At 36.7% G+C, this 18,857-nt stretch overlaps 1 protein-coding gene across 5 annotated transcripts in view; it reads right to left on the bottom strand.

Moving 5' to 3' along the window:
- FEZ1 (fasciculation and elongation protein zeta 1) overlaps nucleotides 1-18,857 on the bottom strand; it is a 248,569-nt gene that overhangs the window by 195,277 nt on the left and 34,435 nt on the right. The gene's annotated exons all lie outside the window — the stretch shown is intronic.

The following is an 18,857-nucleotide window of genomic DNA, read 5'->3' on the forward strand; positions in this document are numbered from 1 at the left end:
CTGTAGAAACAAGTCAAACTCAAAAGCCATAAGCAGACATTAGAAACCTGTAATTCAAAAAATTCAAATAATTGATGAAAATTCAAGCTATCAGTACAGGACTTGTTAATGTCTTTGCAGCTGAATCTTTACGTGTTGCTCTCAACTTTATGTGATATTTCTCTGCTGAAGATATTTACATAACTCTTACTTATAAGTCATGTTTTTGCCAATGTGTTTGCACCTGATAGCTCTTACTTATTGCCAATATACTAGTGCCTGTATGGTATGACTAGCTTTTTCATAACTATGCATTTCATTCTCTGCTTATTTTGTATTTGCTTGTCGATGAGCCTAGATTGTAGCTGAAAAGAGTCAACTGGCCAGCCCACCTACCTGCTAAACAAATAATGATTAAATGAATGAATGAATGAACAAATTAATTAATTAATTAATTGATTAATTAATTTAATTAATAGATAAATTATATGGTGTATAAGAAAGACACATACTGCTTTACAATGAGTTTGTGGCAGTGTCATGCCTGCCTAGGACCAAAATTGGGGACACTTAGTCCTAAAAGGGGGACTTTGAGCCTTTAATCCTAGAATAAGATATGCAACAAAGTGCAGTCCTTTATACTGAATGAACTTCAGTTCTCTCCAAGGGAAGTACAAGGCAATTAATAAGAAATGTTCCAGGTCCATAGCATGTTGCTACCCCTATAACTCTTCAGTGCACCCAAGCTTATAGTATAAGAGTTTGGCAATGACATCTTGCACTGCATAACTTTGAGTACTTTAAATTTCAAATAAGTACTCGAGATTGCATACAAACAGAACAAAAGTAACACTTTTAAATAATTTTTGGAGGTAAGCAGGCCTCCCCTCACCCCCACCATGAAAGGGCAATCCCTCTGCACCTCCTAGACTTAGGTCAGAGGTCACTGCATCTCTGTGAGAGAGAGATCACTAATCGGCAGTGCAAAGATCGTCTTGCTCTTTCTTCAGGAAGCTGTCTGATAGGATCATCAATTGAATGGACATGTATGAACAGCATTAACTGACATGTATGAGTCCTAAGTTAAAAAAATGAACAAGTAAGAATAGATCTGTTAAGCTCAGACATTTGTGTTTTAAGCTCAGCTAATCTGAACAACTGACTAGCAGCCTAGTATCTTTTTAGACCTCTTCAAATTGCAAAACAAAGCAAGCAAGCAAACAAAAATGAAAAATTTCACAAGGTACAAATAAAAACATCAGAGATTAAAGAAGGTTTGCTAAATGTCAGAAGTATCAATAAAAATGGTAATTTAAAATCTCTTCTGCATGGTAGGGAAAACCCATCTGGCAAAAGCATTCCATGTGGTGCAGGCAAACCTTCTACCATAGCCATATAGGACTCTGCTCTCAAATTTGACCCTTCTCAGCTGCTGTTATAGGGAGTTGCCATAACAACAGCAGATCCCTCCTTAACATGAAATGCTAACACCTCTTGCACACTACCATGCCTAATAACTGAAATTTTTTACGAATCACTAATGGCATGATGGTGGAGCAAACCACAACAGGGAACAGTTACTGAGAAAAGTATATCAAACATGGCCATACTTTACCCAAAATATGTTCCTTGCTGTACTGCACTGCACTGTCACTCCGTCTATGGCACTGAAGTCCATTGTGCACAGTGGTATCCTTTAAGTTCTGATGTACAGTTCAAAGACTGTCATTTCTTTATGCACCGCTTGTCATTAAAGCAATCCATTTCTATAAATCCTGGTGATGACAGGTGGCATACTAAACATGGTGCACAGAATGCATTTATGTAACTTTAGACTGTTTGTAAATAGCCTAGCCATGCAATCTACAGAGCATGAGGATTTTCTGACAAAACATCAGGATGTAAAATTCAATGAAAATAAAATGAGGGCTTTAAACTAGCAAGCCAATGACTGGGTAAACTACTCAGCATCAAATGAATATGTCCAAAAATTAAGTGATAACCTCTGTTTCTGGAATAAACTGCCCTTATTTTCCTAGCAATGGTTAAAACCAGTCTGCATGACTGAATGGGAGATTACAAATTTTCACCTGGGATACATGGAGAAAGTCTTCTTAATGGGGGATATTGCTAGTCTCCCATTTTTACTAGGTGATGTGGCTGAGCTTCTTGATAGTCCCTTTTGAATGCATGCTTAGCCAGAACCTATGAGCCCATGAACCGATGAACCTATGACTACTTTGCTCTCTGTGCAAGTGAGGCAGATTATAGCCCAGGAGACCTGAGTTCAGGAAGTAGTTTTGACACTTCACAGAACAGGTAGGGAGGATAAACATGACTATCCAATGGTGGGAGGGGGGGTAGAAGGAAGAATAGTGGACACACACGGGAGCATATAGAATCAGGTTGATGGCCATGGTGGAGTCTGGGAAAACAGCTGCATAGCACCTCCTGTAGGTGGTGGGTGGGTGGGGTAGTATTGCTGATATCATCCCCTTGTAGAAGTGAGGGTTGGTGCAGCTCTGATGCCATTGTACACCCCACCCATGGGTTGTTGCTGAGTAGACATAAGGGTAGATATAGTTTAAAATGGAAAACAAATTCCATACCATCCCAGATGGTTGTCTAAATGAACGCCCCTTCCAGCCAGCCATCAGCCAGGTGATGGGTAAAGAATGAGTTAATTTGCTGGAAAAGGACTGATGATTGGCAGGCAGAGTGGCAAACAGTGAAAAAGAAATACTATTTTAATAAAAACAATTGGGAACAAATAGTACAAAATCAAACTATGCATTTCAAAATCTTTACTATCATACTGATAAACTTAGCATATTTCCTCTCTAAACACATAGTTATTCCAGCAGTAATTAACACAAATCTTGATGCAACATATTTGACCTAAAAGTAAAAGCAAACTCTGTCGCAAATATAGCTTCCTTCCCAGACTTTACCAATGAAAACTGTGAAGTAATAAATTACTAATTTATGGGAACAGATCGGGAAGCTATCCTCAGTAACCCATATATATCTGCACAGTATACTATTAATCAGAAGTGTAGCTGGTTCAATTAGCATCCTGGGCTATGAACAGGCGCCCCACCCCCTTAACTTCTCAAGTGAAGAGCAAAAAATAAATAAAAATACTTCACTGTAAGTGATTAGCTTATTACAGTTAGATCAATGCACCCCAAGCAAAAAATAAATAAAAATAAAAACTGAAGTTCCTTCTACCACGCCAGCCAGGTGGCCAGATACATGACATGCCTTCCCTCCCACCAGCCCCAGACATTCAGGCCCTGTTTCTATGCCCTGACCCAAAACCTCCTTTAACATATTTTATTAACAAAAATAATTTCTTCTTTTAAACTGTAGCAAACCATTTGCTACAAATGTAGTGAACAGTTGCTACAATTCATACCTTCCTACATGGAGCACCTCAGCACTCATGTTTTAGTTTAAAAAAATATTTTAAACTGTATGAAACTGCTTGCTACAAATGTAGCTAACATTTACTACAGTTTATACCCTGCCTGCACACTGTGCTACAGAGCTCAGGTTTTAACTAAAAAAATATATTTTTGCTTTTTTTTTTTACTTTTATAAATTACAACAAATGTAGCAAACAGTTGCTATACTTTACACCACGCACAGAGTGCCCTGAATTGTCCTGATGAGAAACCTTTGTAGGTGTTCCAACTATTGCAAGTATCTGGTTAGATACATGCCAAAGGGGGCATTGTATTCAATGATAGGTCTGATAAGGCCCAAGTAAAGTAGTACTATAAGTTCCTTGGACCTGTATGCCATGCCCTTACCTATAAGTTGGGTGACATAGAATGATTTTCTTACTATCTTAGCTGCATGTTGATCAAAGGCCAAATTGTTCTGTACATGTGTTCCCAGATCCCTTACTACTGGGTTGACTCTTAGGAGTGTTTTGTTGATGGAGTAATTAACTTCAGTTGACAGTTTCCCAAAGGACATTATAATGCATTTTTTGCCATTGAGTTTTAGGCCATGGCTTTGGCACCATTGATTTGTCTGTGTTAAACCCTCTTGCAAGATTTTGGTGTCTTGGGGGAATCTATAATAGCTCCCAATTTATGTTATCTGTGAATCTCCACTGGTGGATATGTGAGCCAGAGGCCTTGAACATTAACCTTGACTTCCAAGAAGTAGATGCCAAGCAGGACTGGGTCCAGCACTGAGCTCTGGGGTAATCCACAGGTGACTGGTTTCTTGATGGAGATGGTCTCACCAGTCCTGACTTCTTGGGTCCTGTCTGTGAGACAGCCAGCAATCCATTTAGTTACACAGGAGTTTATACCTATGTCAGAGAACTTGTCAACAATGTCTGAGTGGGGTATTGTATCGAATGCCTAGGCTAGGTCAAGATACACAGCATGGACTGTTTTACCCTCATCCATTGCCTTGGTGACCCTCTCAAAGAAGTCTACTGGGTTAAGTAGCCATTGCTGTCACTTAAAGCCAAATAGGGAGAGGTCAAGTGTCTGCAGGTTGCCAATGTTCTTGTTAATCATTTCCATGATAATTCATTCCATGGCTTTGCATATTAGACTTGTTAGACTGATGGGTCTTTAGTTCCCTGGATCAGTTGATGGTCCACCTTTATGGAGGAGAATGACTGCTGTGGTCCCACATTGACTTGGAACATAGCCTGTGTCAAAGCTGTAGTTGAAGACTGCCTCAAGTGATTATGATAGTCATGTTTTAGACTACTCAGGAGGCAACCAGGGTTATTGCCAGAACCCATGGAGGTGATGTTCTTGGCTTAAGTGAATGCTTGCAACACCTGGTCCCTGCTAATAGTTAGGAGTAGTATGTTGAAGGGAATTTCATCTGGTGGAGCTGGGGAGAGTAGATTTGCTCTGTTTCATTGATTGGTAAAGGTGCTACCATTCACCACCAGTTCAGCACACTGCTATGCATTACCTTTAAGGTTCTGGACATAGCTGAAGAAGGTCTTGTGATTGCCTTTAGCCTGCAAAGTTATGCTGACCTCATAGTCAGCCTTGTTGGATTTAATTAGACCTCTTAGCTTCTTGTTTAGTAGTATAAGAGAGTACTTGTCTTTAAGGGAGCTGCTCTTCCTGATTTTAGCTGAGTTTTCTTCTTTTATTATATACACTTTTTAAGTGAGGATTCCACCAGTGTTCATTTTAGCTTTATTTATGGTAGGTATACTAGCCTCAATACATCTTTTCACATGTTTGTATAGTAAATAATTCTGCATTTGTAGCTGTGGTCTCAGGGTTAGGGAGAGCCTTGAATTTTGACAAACTGCCACTTAATACGATGTAGTTTTCCTTAGAATAGTTCTAAACTGTTACTGGTTTAACCGGGTTTTCCAGGCTGATTTTTTTACTTCAAAGGAGGCAGCTTTCTGATCCAACCTCACTGGTGAAGACATGACATGGGGAGATGCAACACTTTCCCATGTCGTGAGTACCAGATTCAGAATGTTTAATCCTCTGGTCGGACCATGCACTACCTGTTCCAGGGTGTTTGCTTTAATAAAGTCTAGAAAGCATTGTGCATGTGAGTTTGAGGAAGTGTAAGTTTCCCTGTCTATAGATGGGTAGTTAAAGTCACCCATGAATAGGGTGTTAGGTTGGACTGTGAGCACTTCTAGTTGGTGTAGGTAAGAGTCATGAGACTCTAAAGGCATAGATGGAGACTTGTAGCTAGACAAGATATGGTGAGGGACCTAATCTATGGAGACTTACACATGGATGAGCTCCACAGGATCATCCTGTTTAACCAATTATGAGGTGTTTTGTTGCTAACATAGATCAAAATACCTTTGGCCCTAGTCTGTGCTGCTGTTGATCTAAATGTGTGAAAGGCACTGTAGACTTGCACTTCTAGAGTACTTTTTTTTTAACCCAGTCTCAGTCACTGCATAGATGTCTACATTCTCCACAGTGAGGAGGGCTTGAAGGGTATGGAGTTTTTTAGTATAGTCTCCTAGCATTGAGCAGTAATACCATACGTCTGCTTGGAGTCTTTTTCACTATGTTGGTAAGTTTATCTTTTTGGTATTGCCTAAAAAGGCTCTAAGGGGGTGGATAAAGTTTTAGCCAATATCCAAAAGTCAAGGGAAGACAGATGCATCCCACCCTTTGCAAAGTAATGGTATTTGTTCACCATTGCCTCTCATGCTGACAGATACTGGATCTCCCTGGAGTGACATCAGAAACTAAGCCAATTATTAAAATAAATCATTTTATGTTCCTCTGGCATCATCCTTGGTGAAGGTAGAATGCTGTTCAATGCAAAGCTCATACCTATATGTGACACATATTCCAAGAAATCCATTATTTCATTTTTCATATAGTCCAGTGAGGTATGTCTCAGGTCATTTACACCCACATGGACTATGACAGAATCATATTGGAATCTGGAATGCAGTGACCTGAGTGCATGCATGATATTGCAGATCCTGGCACCAGATAGACAACTGTTATCTTCTCCTTGTCTAACCTGGTGAGTGGGCCATCTATATGTCACACAATGAAGTCCCCAATCACAAGAATATTATGTAAAATATATGCTTGTCTTATGGACTTTGCTCTTGGGGGACCATTGATATAGGCTTATATGAGATGTTTGGTGTTGCCGTTGGTGTATGTTTTAGTGATTGCTGAGGATCAGTGTTTCTATTAGGTGGCTTTGGAGGTCTTTGAGATTTGGTAAGGTTTCTTTTAAGCACCTCAGCATAAGACAATGTGTGTATGTGGTGAGCAGTGTGTATGTGATGGATGTAGTGTGGGTATTCCTGACAACCTTGTTTGCATGCAAGATTTTTCCTCAAAGGAAGTTGTGCTTTTACATCTCTTGCAAATTGTGTTATTTTTTTTAATGATTAACTGGTTGTCTGAGAACATGAGACAATTGCAACATTGACTTAGAATGTCCAAATCTACCAAGCTGACCAAAGAGGCATTTGAAAATTGCATATTCATGTTGTCCCTTCCTAGGATGGGCTATTTAGGATAAAGGATTTGGTTTTAACAGAAGTGAATTTTTTTTAGTTCTGTCAGTGGCACAACAGGCAGCACACTCATCACTGGTACAGGAAGTTGTAGGTTCTATTCCCATACCAGGTAGTTTGATTGCAGAAACTACAATGTGAAGCTGCATTCTTGACTATGCCATTCTTCAGATGAGAAATTAAACCATGGCCCCATCTACTTGCATAGATGGTAGATCAGCTGGATGTAAACGATCCCAGGGCACCCATCAAAAAGAGTAGGGGTTCTTTATTAAAAGCCATATCATATTTACACATTTGTATACATTCGCTTTGCGTTATTCACATTCCTAATTCCCTCCACTCTTTTCTGCATAATCAAAACCATATTTTCTTCACTATTTCAGACAATATCCATTTTCCATTGAATTTTATTTCATTTAATCTCTCATTCCAAATAATCCATATTATATAAACGATTTCCTATCTGTATTTTAAACACATTTTTCCCTTTTATCATCATATTATCCATATTTATATCATTTTTTTACATTAAAACCTGTTATAATCTCATTTTCACATATTTCCCATAGATGCTTTACCCTTTCACAGTTCAAAAAATATGTTCTGTAGTTTCAGTTTCACCACAATAATTGCAAACTCTATCATCTATGTTTCTATATGGCATATTCATATTTTCCATATTGTTAGTCACCACAGAAAATCTGTACATTCATAATATTTTTTATATCTCTCTGTCCTTGCCTTTATGGCTTTTATTTTTTTTTTCTTTCTCTAAATGTTTCCACAGATATACACAATAAAACTTTTTCATGATATTCACGTACCATTCCTTTCTACACGTTTCTATATTACTTATTTTCAATAACAAATTTTTGTTTTGATATTCTTTTATTTCCTCACTCAGATATTCTTTTTCTCACTTTAGATTATTCACCTTATCCAACATGTCTTTATACTTTTCTTTCACTATTACACCTGTCAGCTCTTTTTTGGTTTCCTTTAACCATGTCATCACTTTATATAAATTCAGTGATGCTGCATAAACAACAGGCTTAATCAAACCTAATCCCCATTCTTGTTTCTTCTCATATAATACCATTTTTTACCAGATATAATCTGGATCCCCCAGATGAATGCAAACACCACTGACAATAAGTATTTCTCATATCTTGCAGGAAACAAACATATTCACTAAATATGCTATTTTACCTACTAAAACAACTAATAAAATATACATTCTACCTATATGTCAACTTATACTCCTCCAAAATGAACATATATTTCTCATTTTTTTCTATCATATTTTGTCATTGTATTAATCTATATTGATTACTACCAAATTTTATACCTAAAATCTAAACTTCTTCTCAAACTGAATCCCTCCTATTTTTCCTACTAATCCAAAACCTTTACTTTTTTCCTTATTTATACATAGACAAATAACATTTAACTCTTGATTAAGTTTCACAAAAGCTGTTTCTATCCACTGTTCATTTTTAGTTATTAAAACTATATCATCTGCATAAGAAAATATCATTGGTACTTGAATTCCTTCTCTTGTTCTATATTCTACTATTCTCAGAGTTAAATTTATTTCATTCACAACTGTGTTCATAACTAATGCAAATAAAATACTATTTGCTGGACAACCCTGCCTTGTATCACTGCTTTTATCTATTTTTTCACTTAACCAACCACTTATTACTAATTTTACTGTATTATTTTCATAAACTGAAGCAAATATTTTTATTATTTTATTACTTATATTATACTCTTTTAAAATCTTCCATAACGTTTCATGCTGTATTCTATCAAGTGCCTTATTCAAATCATCTATTCCCACTAAACCTACATCTGTTACAGCCATTTCATCTCCCCTCTTAAACTGCTGCTCTATTATATCCCCTACCCTCTTTCCTACACACCCCCATGCTCTTCACCAAACTCAAAATCCTATCCATAACAATCCATATTCTTTCCTACAACCCACACCTCAATAGACAAAGAAAACTATTACAACCTCCTGTCTACACTCCAGATTTTCAACAACTCCACTCAGTGGAGACATCCAAAGCAACCCAGGACCCACTTCAACTAACATGTCTACTCTACACAGCTCCATTAAACATTTAAAGCTAGTCACACTTAACTTTCAAAGCATTCAAAACAAAATCATTGACTTTCACCCCTGGACATCCCATTACCAACCAAACATTATTGCAGACACTGAAACCTGGGTCAAATCACACATTAAAGGCTACAAATTCCTCCCCCAGGTTTCAATACCCTTAGACAGGACAGATACTACAAGAAAGGAGATGGTGTTGCTCTCCTCTGCCCTAGTTCTTACTGCATATCCCCCTATTCCAATACAGTTCCAAAATTCAATGCAGGAGAAATTAAAATCTCATTTCTAAACATAAATAACTCCAAAAACCTCTGCATTGCAGTTGTCTACATTCCCCCTGCCAATAACATACCCATCCTGGAAAACATCCTTGCCTGGATCTCTTGTACAATCAAGAATGAAACTATTATACTTTACCCACGTAATTACATCTCCCACCAGATTCAATATAGGGAACATGGAAGGCACCATCCTAGATTGGATACTGGTAAGTGCCCCAAACAAAATCTCCTCAGCAGGCACCATCCCAAATACTCTAAGTGATTATATCCCAGCTTTTGCCCTCAGAACATCCCCATCCCTTCAAAAAGAACATCACTTTAAACAAATACAGAATAGCTAACTTTGACCCTCAAACTTTTATCAACCTACTGAAACATATAAATTGGAATATCCTAAAAAGCATTCCACTAGATGAAGCACTTGACCACTTTAACAGCCTACTTCCTGAAACCCCAAATAAACTCACCCCCCGACAAAAATAATTGCATTTAATTATGCCCCTCGGCTTAGAAAATCTACAAATCAGTTAAGACAAAACAGAGATAAAATCTGGAAACAGTGGCAACAAATCAAAAATCCATCCACCCTGCAAAACTACAGGCAACTCCACAACCAAGTCAAAATGCAAAAAAAACAAAAAAAATACTATTTAAAATTTCAGTCCAACAACAGGTATAATCCCCAAAAATTCTGGTCATCCATTTCATCCCTTCTAAACCCTGGCACTAAAGCCAAGCCTACTCCATTTCCTGATAAGAGTCACCCAGCTATAGCCAATCTTTTTAACATCCATTTTATCAATACTATATCTAACATCACTGCCAACTTCTCTCAACTCCACTCAGACCCATTCTCCTCTACTGAAATCCCATCCTGTCCTTCCCTCCTCACACAACCATCACTCTCTCCAGCCCCTGATGTTAGTGATACTTCCAGCACTCTTACACCCTCTTTTTCCATAAAATCCATTCCCACTGCCACCATAAAATGACTACTCCTCAAACTCAAACATGGCTGTAATGCAGCAGATGACTCCCTCACTGAATACCTCAGACTAGCTGCAGACACGATTGCTTACCCCATCAGCATACTCATAAATCGATCTATACTTGAATCCTGTGTACCTAATACCTGGAAAATGACATTTATTCTACCCCTCCACAAAAGAGGTGACCCAACAGATCTCTCCAGTTACCATCCAATTGCTATTCATTCCCCCATCTCTAAGATTCTGAAAAAATGTATTCAAATTCAGCTTCTTGACTTTCTTACCAACAATCACATTCTTTCACTAACACAACATGGCTTTAGACCAGATCATAGCACAATGACTGCCTTAATCTCCTTCATGGAAATAATCAGCCTAGCTAGGGACTCTGGAAAATCTGTCTTATCCACATTCTTAGACCTTTCTAAAGATTTTGATACCATTTCACACCCTCGTCTTCTAAAGCATCTTGCACAAACTGGACTCTCCTCCACTTAACTTAATTGGCTCACAAGCTACCTATCTAACAGGCAACAAGCAGTTAGATGAAATTTATCTCTCTTCTTATGTCTCCAACCATACTGGTGTTCCCCAGGGTTCTATATTGGGGCACCCACTATTCAGTATATTCATCGATAATTTACACTTATCACTCACCCATGGCTCTCTCCTCTTATTCATTACACAGATGATACAACTATTATTTGCTCAGACAAATCCATCTCCAAGCTCCAACTTATTACCTAACTATTATTCTCCTCCATTGATAACTGGTTCACCAAAAATCACTTGCTACTCAATCCTAACAAAATCAAACTGCTTGTGTTTAGCTATAAGAAAAATACCCCCTTTAACAAAGACCAATTTACCATATTCTCCCACAACAAAACTCCTATTGAGCTAGTCTTCCACACTAAACTGCTAGGGGTTATAATAGACAAACACTTAAAATTTGATTTCTGTAAACAATACAACATTAAAAAAAATCATCAAAAATTAGGCCTGTTTGATAGGCAGAAACACTATCTAAGCCATACCAGTAAAAAAGACACTTGCCATTACTTATCTGCTACCTTCTTTAACATATGGTGCTCCACTACTCACCAATTTACTCTCTACCCTAAAATCAAAACTTGAAATCTGTTGCAACAAAAATCACTAGATTTGCTACTATTGCCTCCTATTCTACCCACCACTGCACAGCACTACACTGTCTTAAGTCATTCCCTCCAGTACAGCTGTTTTGAGTGTGTACCTTTATCTCCCAGTGGGTGTGGCTTGAGCCTTCGAAGAATGAATTATCACCTTGCAATTCTAACAAATACTTATTGACAGAGGTTAAATAGCAATATAGTTGTGTTTGCCATCATGTACACTCCAAGATAAAATCTTCTGATACCTTGTATGTAGCATGATTTTGGATTTATTAATGCAAATATGAACAAGCAATATTTGACGCCTAGAGGCATCAGTAGGAGGTAACTACAGATGCACATGGAGGCATCACTCAGATGTAATGAGTTAATTGGCTTGAACTACCACACTATCTCTCCTACATACAATTAACAAGAGCTCACAAAATAGAATACAAACCCACAATATGTCCTGCCCTCTTCTCATATTCACCAACCACATACCAAAAGCATCACTTAGATCTGTAAACCAACAGCTTCTACAGGTTCACAAACTGAACCTACTAGCTGTTCAACTCCTATACTCTTATTCTGTAAACATTAGATCAAACCAAAACCTAGCACCTTTTAAAACTTCCTTACAAAACTACCTCTCCTCCATATGGAATTGTAACTGCTCTACTCCCTCTACCTCTATCTCCCAACCTACTCTACCTCCATGACTTCTCTCTCACCCTTTACTTACTACCTCCTTGGTTCCTGTTTCACCTTTTACTTCTTAATTGTGTCTAACTGTAATATATTCCTGTCTACTCTTACTCCTCAACTCTTTTACACATAGAAATGTATCTGCTTTTTTCAGGTAATAACAAATTCCCTGTCATCTCTACTTCTACTTCCTAACAACTGGTAATGTTCAGACACAAAATGCATCTACTTAATTTCCCTGTTGTTTTTCTTTTTATTTACCTATTTAAGTCTTATATGTAAGTATATAAGTAAACTGAAACTCTGGAGGCATTTATGTATGTATGTAAATTGAAACTCTGGAAGTTAACCTGCCTACACAATTGTTCAAGACTGTACCTGGAGCTTCTCTATTCAGGCCTCCACTTTAAACGGCTCTTATTTTTGTATGTTTTGTATGTATGCATGTAGGAGTGTATGTAAATTGAAGCTCTGGAAGTGAGCCTGCCTGCACAATTCAATTTAATTGTTCAAGATTGTTACATGTACTTGGAGCTTTTCTCCCCAGGCCTCCACTGAAAATGGGCTCTTACAGTCCAATGGACTATCCCAGTAATCAAATGTCAATAAATAAATAAATAAATATGTCATGATTTTCAGTTCTGAATTTCTATTTATGATATCATCTACCATTTCCCTAATTATCATCAAAGGCTCTTGGCTCCCTTGTCCTTTTATTCCAAATACTGTTTTATTAAGTACTTTTATTCCCTTTATTTTCCAATCCATCTCTATTATTTTCATAAATATCTTATAATCCATATTATTTAACACTATTGGTCTCCAGTTCTTTATAGCTTCCTTTTTTTCTTTTTTTCTGTATAAATTTCATAATTCCAGTACATATTTCTTTGTCTTCCACTCCTTTCTCTAACTATTCATATATAACCTCTACAAAATATTTCTTCTGCCAATCTAACATATATTTGTACACAAAATATTCAACCCCATCCAGCCCTGTTGCTGATTCCATATTCAGTGTCTTTAGTACATTTTTAATTTCTTCCACTATCTTCTTTTCTAACCTGTCATTATCTTCTTTAACTCATTTTTTCACCTCCACTTATGTCTTCCTTCTGTCCTATACTTTAAAAAGCCGTATTTATATATTTCTTTATTACATCCATTATTTCTTTTTGTGTTTTAACAATTTCTTCTTTTTCATTTCTTATTTCTCTTGTTATTCTTCTATTTTCTTTTACAACTTTATTTAAGCATGGTGCCACCTCCTTTCTTTCCTTATAAGAAGTATCTTTATTTAAACAACATTTTTTTAATTTTATCCTAATACATTTCATATAGCATTTTTTCTCTTGCAAAAAAAACTTTTCTATCTCTTCTTTCCTCTCTAAATGCTTCATGACTGACTTCATTATATTTGTATTTCTCTTCTATTCTTTTTAATCTTTGCCATTCTAAAAAAACTTAATTTATATTTTTCTTTAAAACTTATCCACCAGCTTATCCAGTTCTTATAAAACAATCTCTTATCTATATGATTTTTCTATAATTATATATTCCTTTCTCTACTTTCCTCATTTAATCTTTTAATGCCTTTACCTATCTTTATATATATCCTTCTTTTTCTTGGATCTCTGTGCAAATTGCCACACAATCTGAGAAGCTTGCTACTTTTGTTCCTTTTTAAAAAGTTTTCAAATTTCTGAAATCATGAAATAGTCAATTTCTGTTCTTAGGTTGCCCATTTTATAAGTCCATTGTCTTTCTGAAATCATAAAATAGTCAATTTCTGTTCTTAAGTTGTCCATCTTATAAGTCCATTGTCTGTTAGCCCATAAATATAATTTCCACTTTTCAAAATCCCTGCAATTACTTTAACATCAGCCCTTTCTTTTCTTCTTTTTCTTAAATAACAATTGAAATCCTTCACTAATGTTATTTGCATAATAACACTCACATTGTCAAAAATTCTTTTAAACATTAATTATCTTTCTTTTTGTGTAATATATGTATAGACTGCAATAATTCTATGTACTTGCTTCTTCCATCTCACATCAAATACTATTACTGTGCCCAATGTGCAATCTGAACATTTCTATGGCATTGTTACTTAATATTCCAATGCCTGAACACATTTCTTTTCCTATATTAGAAATAATAGTACATTCCCATAATTCATTTACTTGTAATCTCTTCCCTTCTATCAAAATTCTTGTATCTTCTATTATATCCATAAAGCATTTTACACCATTCTAAAAATCCTAGCTTTCTTTTACTATTCTTTATACTGTTCATATTTATAGCTAAAATTTTTACTATTTATAAAATAGTTTTTTTCTTTGTTTGCCTTTTTATTTTCTCTCAAACCTAAATTCCTAAACCTTTGATTTCTATCTTTTACTCTTTTCCCAGTAGAATTACTTTTACCTTTAATCATTACCCAGTTATCTTCCTCTTCACTTGAATTTACCTTTTCTTCCTCCCCCTTTTCTCCCATTTTATCCATCATCTTTTCTTTTTTCTTTCTAACCTCTTACTCTCTCCCATTGTGTCTTCTTCCTGTTCTTTTTCTTGTTCTGCTTCTATATTATATTCTTAGGTTCATAGGTTCATAGGTTCATACTAGGCTATCTGCCCTAGGGCATTTATAAGCCTAGCCAGAGTGTGTTTGGCTTTCGCCACCCATTTTAAATTAATTTTGCTATGCCCTTTTTTGAGGTTAGTATACTGTGCCTCTGTCTAACAGTGACACAGAAGTGATACCCGGGGTAAACCTACGATCTCCCATCCACTCATCAAGATTCCTCTTGAAGAGAGTCAGTGCAGGACTCTGCCTAACCTGAACTGGGATTTTATTCCAGAGTGAAGGGAGCCTCTGGGTTATGAATCTGTCCCTCCAGCATGTCCTATTTATTTCAGTGTTGAGGTTCAAGTCTCGGCCGTAGCTCGATGGGATTTGGATTTTCTGAGGTGCAGCATGTCCATTAATTCCATGTTGGACATGGCTTTATATGTCAGGCACAGATCGCCTCTGAACAGGTGGTATGCCACTGAGTAGAGCTGGAGTTTCTTTAACCGGGCAGCATATGGCATCTGTTTGAGCCCTTTGATCCTCTTGGTGAGGTACTTTTGGGGTCTTTCCAGTTGCTGCAGGTGTCTGGTGTCTTGAACATGTTCTTGTTCATATTCATATTCTGCCCCTCATTTCCTCTAGATTTTCTGTACAAACCATCCATAAATGCCCTGTTCATTCACATTTTATACATTTCAGTTCACATTTTTTGCTTTGTGACCCATTTTATCACAAACTTAACACATTCTCTTATCGTAATTACTAATAAAATTATCATTTTCACTACAAACGAAACATGTTTTTGGTTGTCCCAATATTTCTCAGTCCCTACATTTATCATACTTGGAATATGTATCATGTTTTCATTTTTCATTTGCGATACAATAGCACATTCCCAACCCACAGTCCATAAACCTTTCTTATCATATATTTTTGGAATGTCCATAACAACTTTGCATACAGTCTTTAGCTAGTCCTTCAATACTTCTTTTCCTTCTTCAGTTTAAAACTACACATTCATTTTCTTTTTTGTCTCTCTCTGTTAAATGCTTGAATAGCACATAAGTCCCATGGACTATAATTCTTCTTTATTTTATATTGCTCTAGAAATGCTTCCATATACTGGCCTGGTTTGAATAAAATGTCACAAAAGAGTCTTTATTAATATGAATAAATGCTCTTGAATCTTTAGGAGATATACCTATGGGCGATATAATATTATCCCAAATTTCATACCTATCGGTTCTTTCACATTCTTACCAGAAATTTCTTCCTTCTTATATCCATTTTCTTCTCTTCTCTCTTTTCTCCTTCTCTCGCTGTTTGCATGTATGACTTCTTTACATTTTTTTATTTATTCTGCTTCTTCTTCCTGAATCTTGTCTAAGATTTCTCCCCATGACACCACTTTTTCACTTTCTGGTTTACTCTGATTAATTAAATCATTTAAATAACCATCCCGCATTTAAATAATCATCCCGCAATCCTTCCAGTTGGAGAGTTGTAGTAATACATCTCTGCTGAGAACCACTGTTTCCTTAGAACAGTCTCTCTGGAACAGCAATTCTGTGTCTTGTGAAAGTTCGACACCCTTCCCTTCATTCTCCTCCTTCATCGCTCCCTTCTAGTTCATTTCAAACCTCTGCTCCTTTCCTTTGCTTATTCTTAACACTGATAACATTTTTTGTGAAGGCTCTACTACCTTCACACTTATTCTGTTCTTGCTCCCTTTTTATTTGTAACCTCTTCCATACCACAAACACTCACCATACTCCCTCCTGTTTCTCCAAGCCACTTCTGCACCTGGACCAGTAGCAGGAAGTGCTACATCAAACAGCGTCCCTGCTCAAAAAAGAGGAGGGGAAGTTCCCTGATGCCCTGACCAAATTTCCCCTACTATTATAAAACCCAACTTGGGTCTCCCCTGAAAAAAAGACTTCTAGCCTAGTGGGACTAACCCAGTCGACAAAGGAAAAATAAATAAAGTAAAAAAAATAAACAGAGGTCTCCTAGGGTAGTTTCCAGTGTTAAGGACAAGATGTTATATAAGGAACCCTCTTATTTTAGATATGGAATAATATAGCTTTTTTAAGTGATAAGCTTACCTTTTAAATCTTGTGGATTGATCTGAACATTTGACAGAAGCCTCTGATGAAGGGCTGGCAGTCCATGTCACTTATCTCGGCCTTGTTAATATACTGCTTGCTATGCCACACATGAGGATAAGAGAATGATATGGTTTTCTTTGAGACTTCCAGTATTGTCATACTTTCCAAATATGCTAACTGATTGTCTGCATTAAATGGGAAACTCTGTGATAAGACCTCTGCTCAAAAGTTGCAGGAACTGGGGTTCAATTCTGATGTTTAGGCTCTGTTTTTGCAGAGTTTGCATGTTCTCCTTGTGTCTAGATTTTACCTTGGCACTCCAGGTTTTCTTTCACCTCCCCCAAAACAAATTAGTTGACTAGCTATATACTACTTGACATGTCACTTATCCACGTAAGAATACCACCTAATATCACTGATCCAACCGATAATTGCCTACAACACTATATTTTACAAACTTTTTAACAAGGCATTTGAGACAACTTGAAAAAGGATTACAATTTCTTAAAAAAAATCATAAGACTAGAAGAGAACTATTCAGAAAATCTTCAGACACTGCCATACTGTTATGTTTTTTATATATTACTTTAAATGACATCTGCTTCATCTGTAAAGCAGTGTCTGATCTGGTTCTGTTTACAACTCTATGCCACAAATGCAGTAATATGGGAACTAACACCTGACTGAAGAAGGTAATATAAAAATAACAGAAAAAAAAGTGGCAAATACATTACATAGTAGAGCCCAAAATTATAGCAATACAAGGTCATGTAACAAACTTTCCATTACTATCAGAAATTAGTTATTAACTTCTTTCAAAAATAATGTACATGAGTATGAGTGCGCATGCATGTGTGTGTGTGTGTGTGTGTGTGTGTGTGTGTGTGTGTGTGTGTGTGTGTGTGTGTGTGTGTGTGTGTGTGTGTGTGTGTGTGTGTGTGTGTGAAGATCAATATGGGTTATGTCACTTCAACATTTTGTGGTAGCAGCAGCATCCTAAAGAAGCCATCAGTACTACTCAAAGAACCCCACACATTTCACCTGCTGAGACAATATGTATTGTAATAATTTTATAAGAATTTTATATTTATTTGTTATGTAATACACAGAAAGAACCATTAAAATAATAATTGAATGCATTTATGTTCTTTAATAACAATATATAGTGATATCATTGTAATCACCATTTAGGTGCTTTGCATTAAAATCCAGTGTTTAAGTTACTTTACATTTGTCAAGAGGAATTAATCTATAGAAAAATCAGTGTACCCATGCAGTTATTAATGTGAAACTCGCAACTAATGTCTTCTGTCGAAATGTAAAATCCACAGATGAAATTTGAACAGATACACCTAAAATTGGTCTACTACCCTGCAGAAACTGTTCTTGTTTTAACATTAAAAGAAACTTGTAGAGTAATGTATGGCAAATGTTAAAGGAATCCTAATGTCCAGGGAGCCAAAGATGAAAATCCAGAGGCATAACTAGGATGCAACAGAAGGGGTAGGCTGGGGTATGCACAAGCTGTCAGGGGTGTAGTCAGCAGGTGTTAATGGTGTGAAGGTGCAGTAGCGGCATTAATAAATGAAATCTGAATGTTGCATTTACAGCTCAGCTGAAGCACTTAATGCAAGATGAGTCTGTGGTAATAACTGCAGCAAGCTACAGTGCAGAGAAGAGCTTTTTAACTTTGAGAGAACTTTTTTACTTTTGCTCTTCAACTTTTTTGCTCCATAACTTTGAGTTCAGTTGGCACTAGTTTAGGGATCTGCATAGGGTGTGAGACAAGATGGCAATATTGCTGTGGAAATCACTGAGCTCCAGCCATCACTCTTCCTGATGCTCAGCAGGCCAATAGTTTGACAGTCAGACCTATGCATCTATAAACTGCATTTCTTTTACTGTTTATGTGCTGCTAAAATGGATTACTGTCTTTATAAT

The sequence above is a fragment of the Protopterus annectens genome, chromosome 8.part0 (assembly GCF_019279795.1).
Source record: "Protopterus annectens isolate FY-2018-M chromosome 8.part0, PAN1.0, whole genome shotgun sequence".
In the NCBI taxonomy this organism is placed as follows: domain Eukaryota; kingdom Metazoa; phylum Chordata; order Ceratodontiformes; family Protopteridae; genus Protopterus; species Protopterus annectens.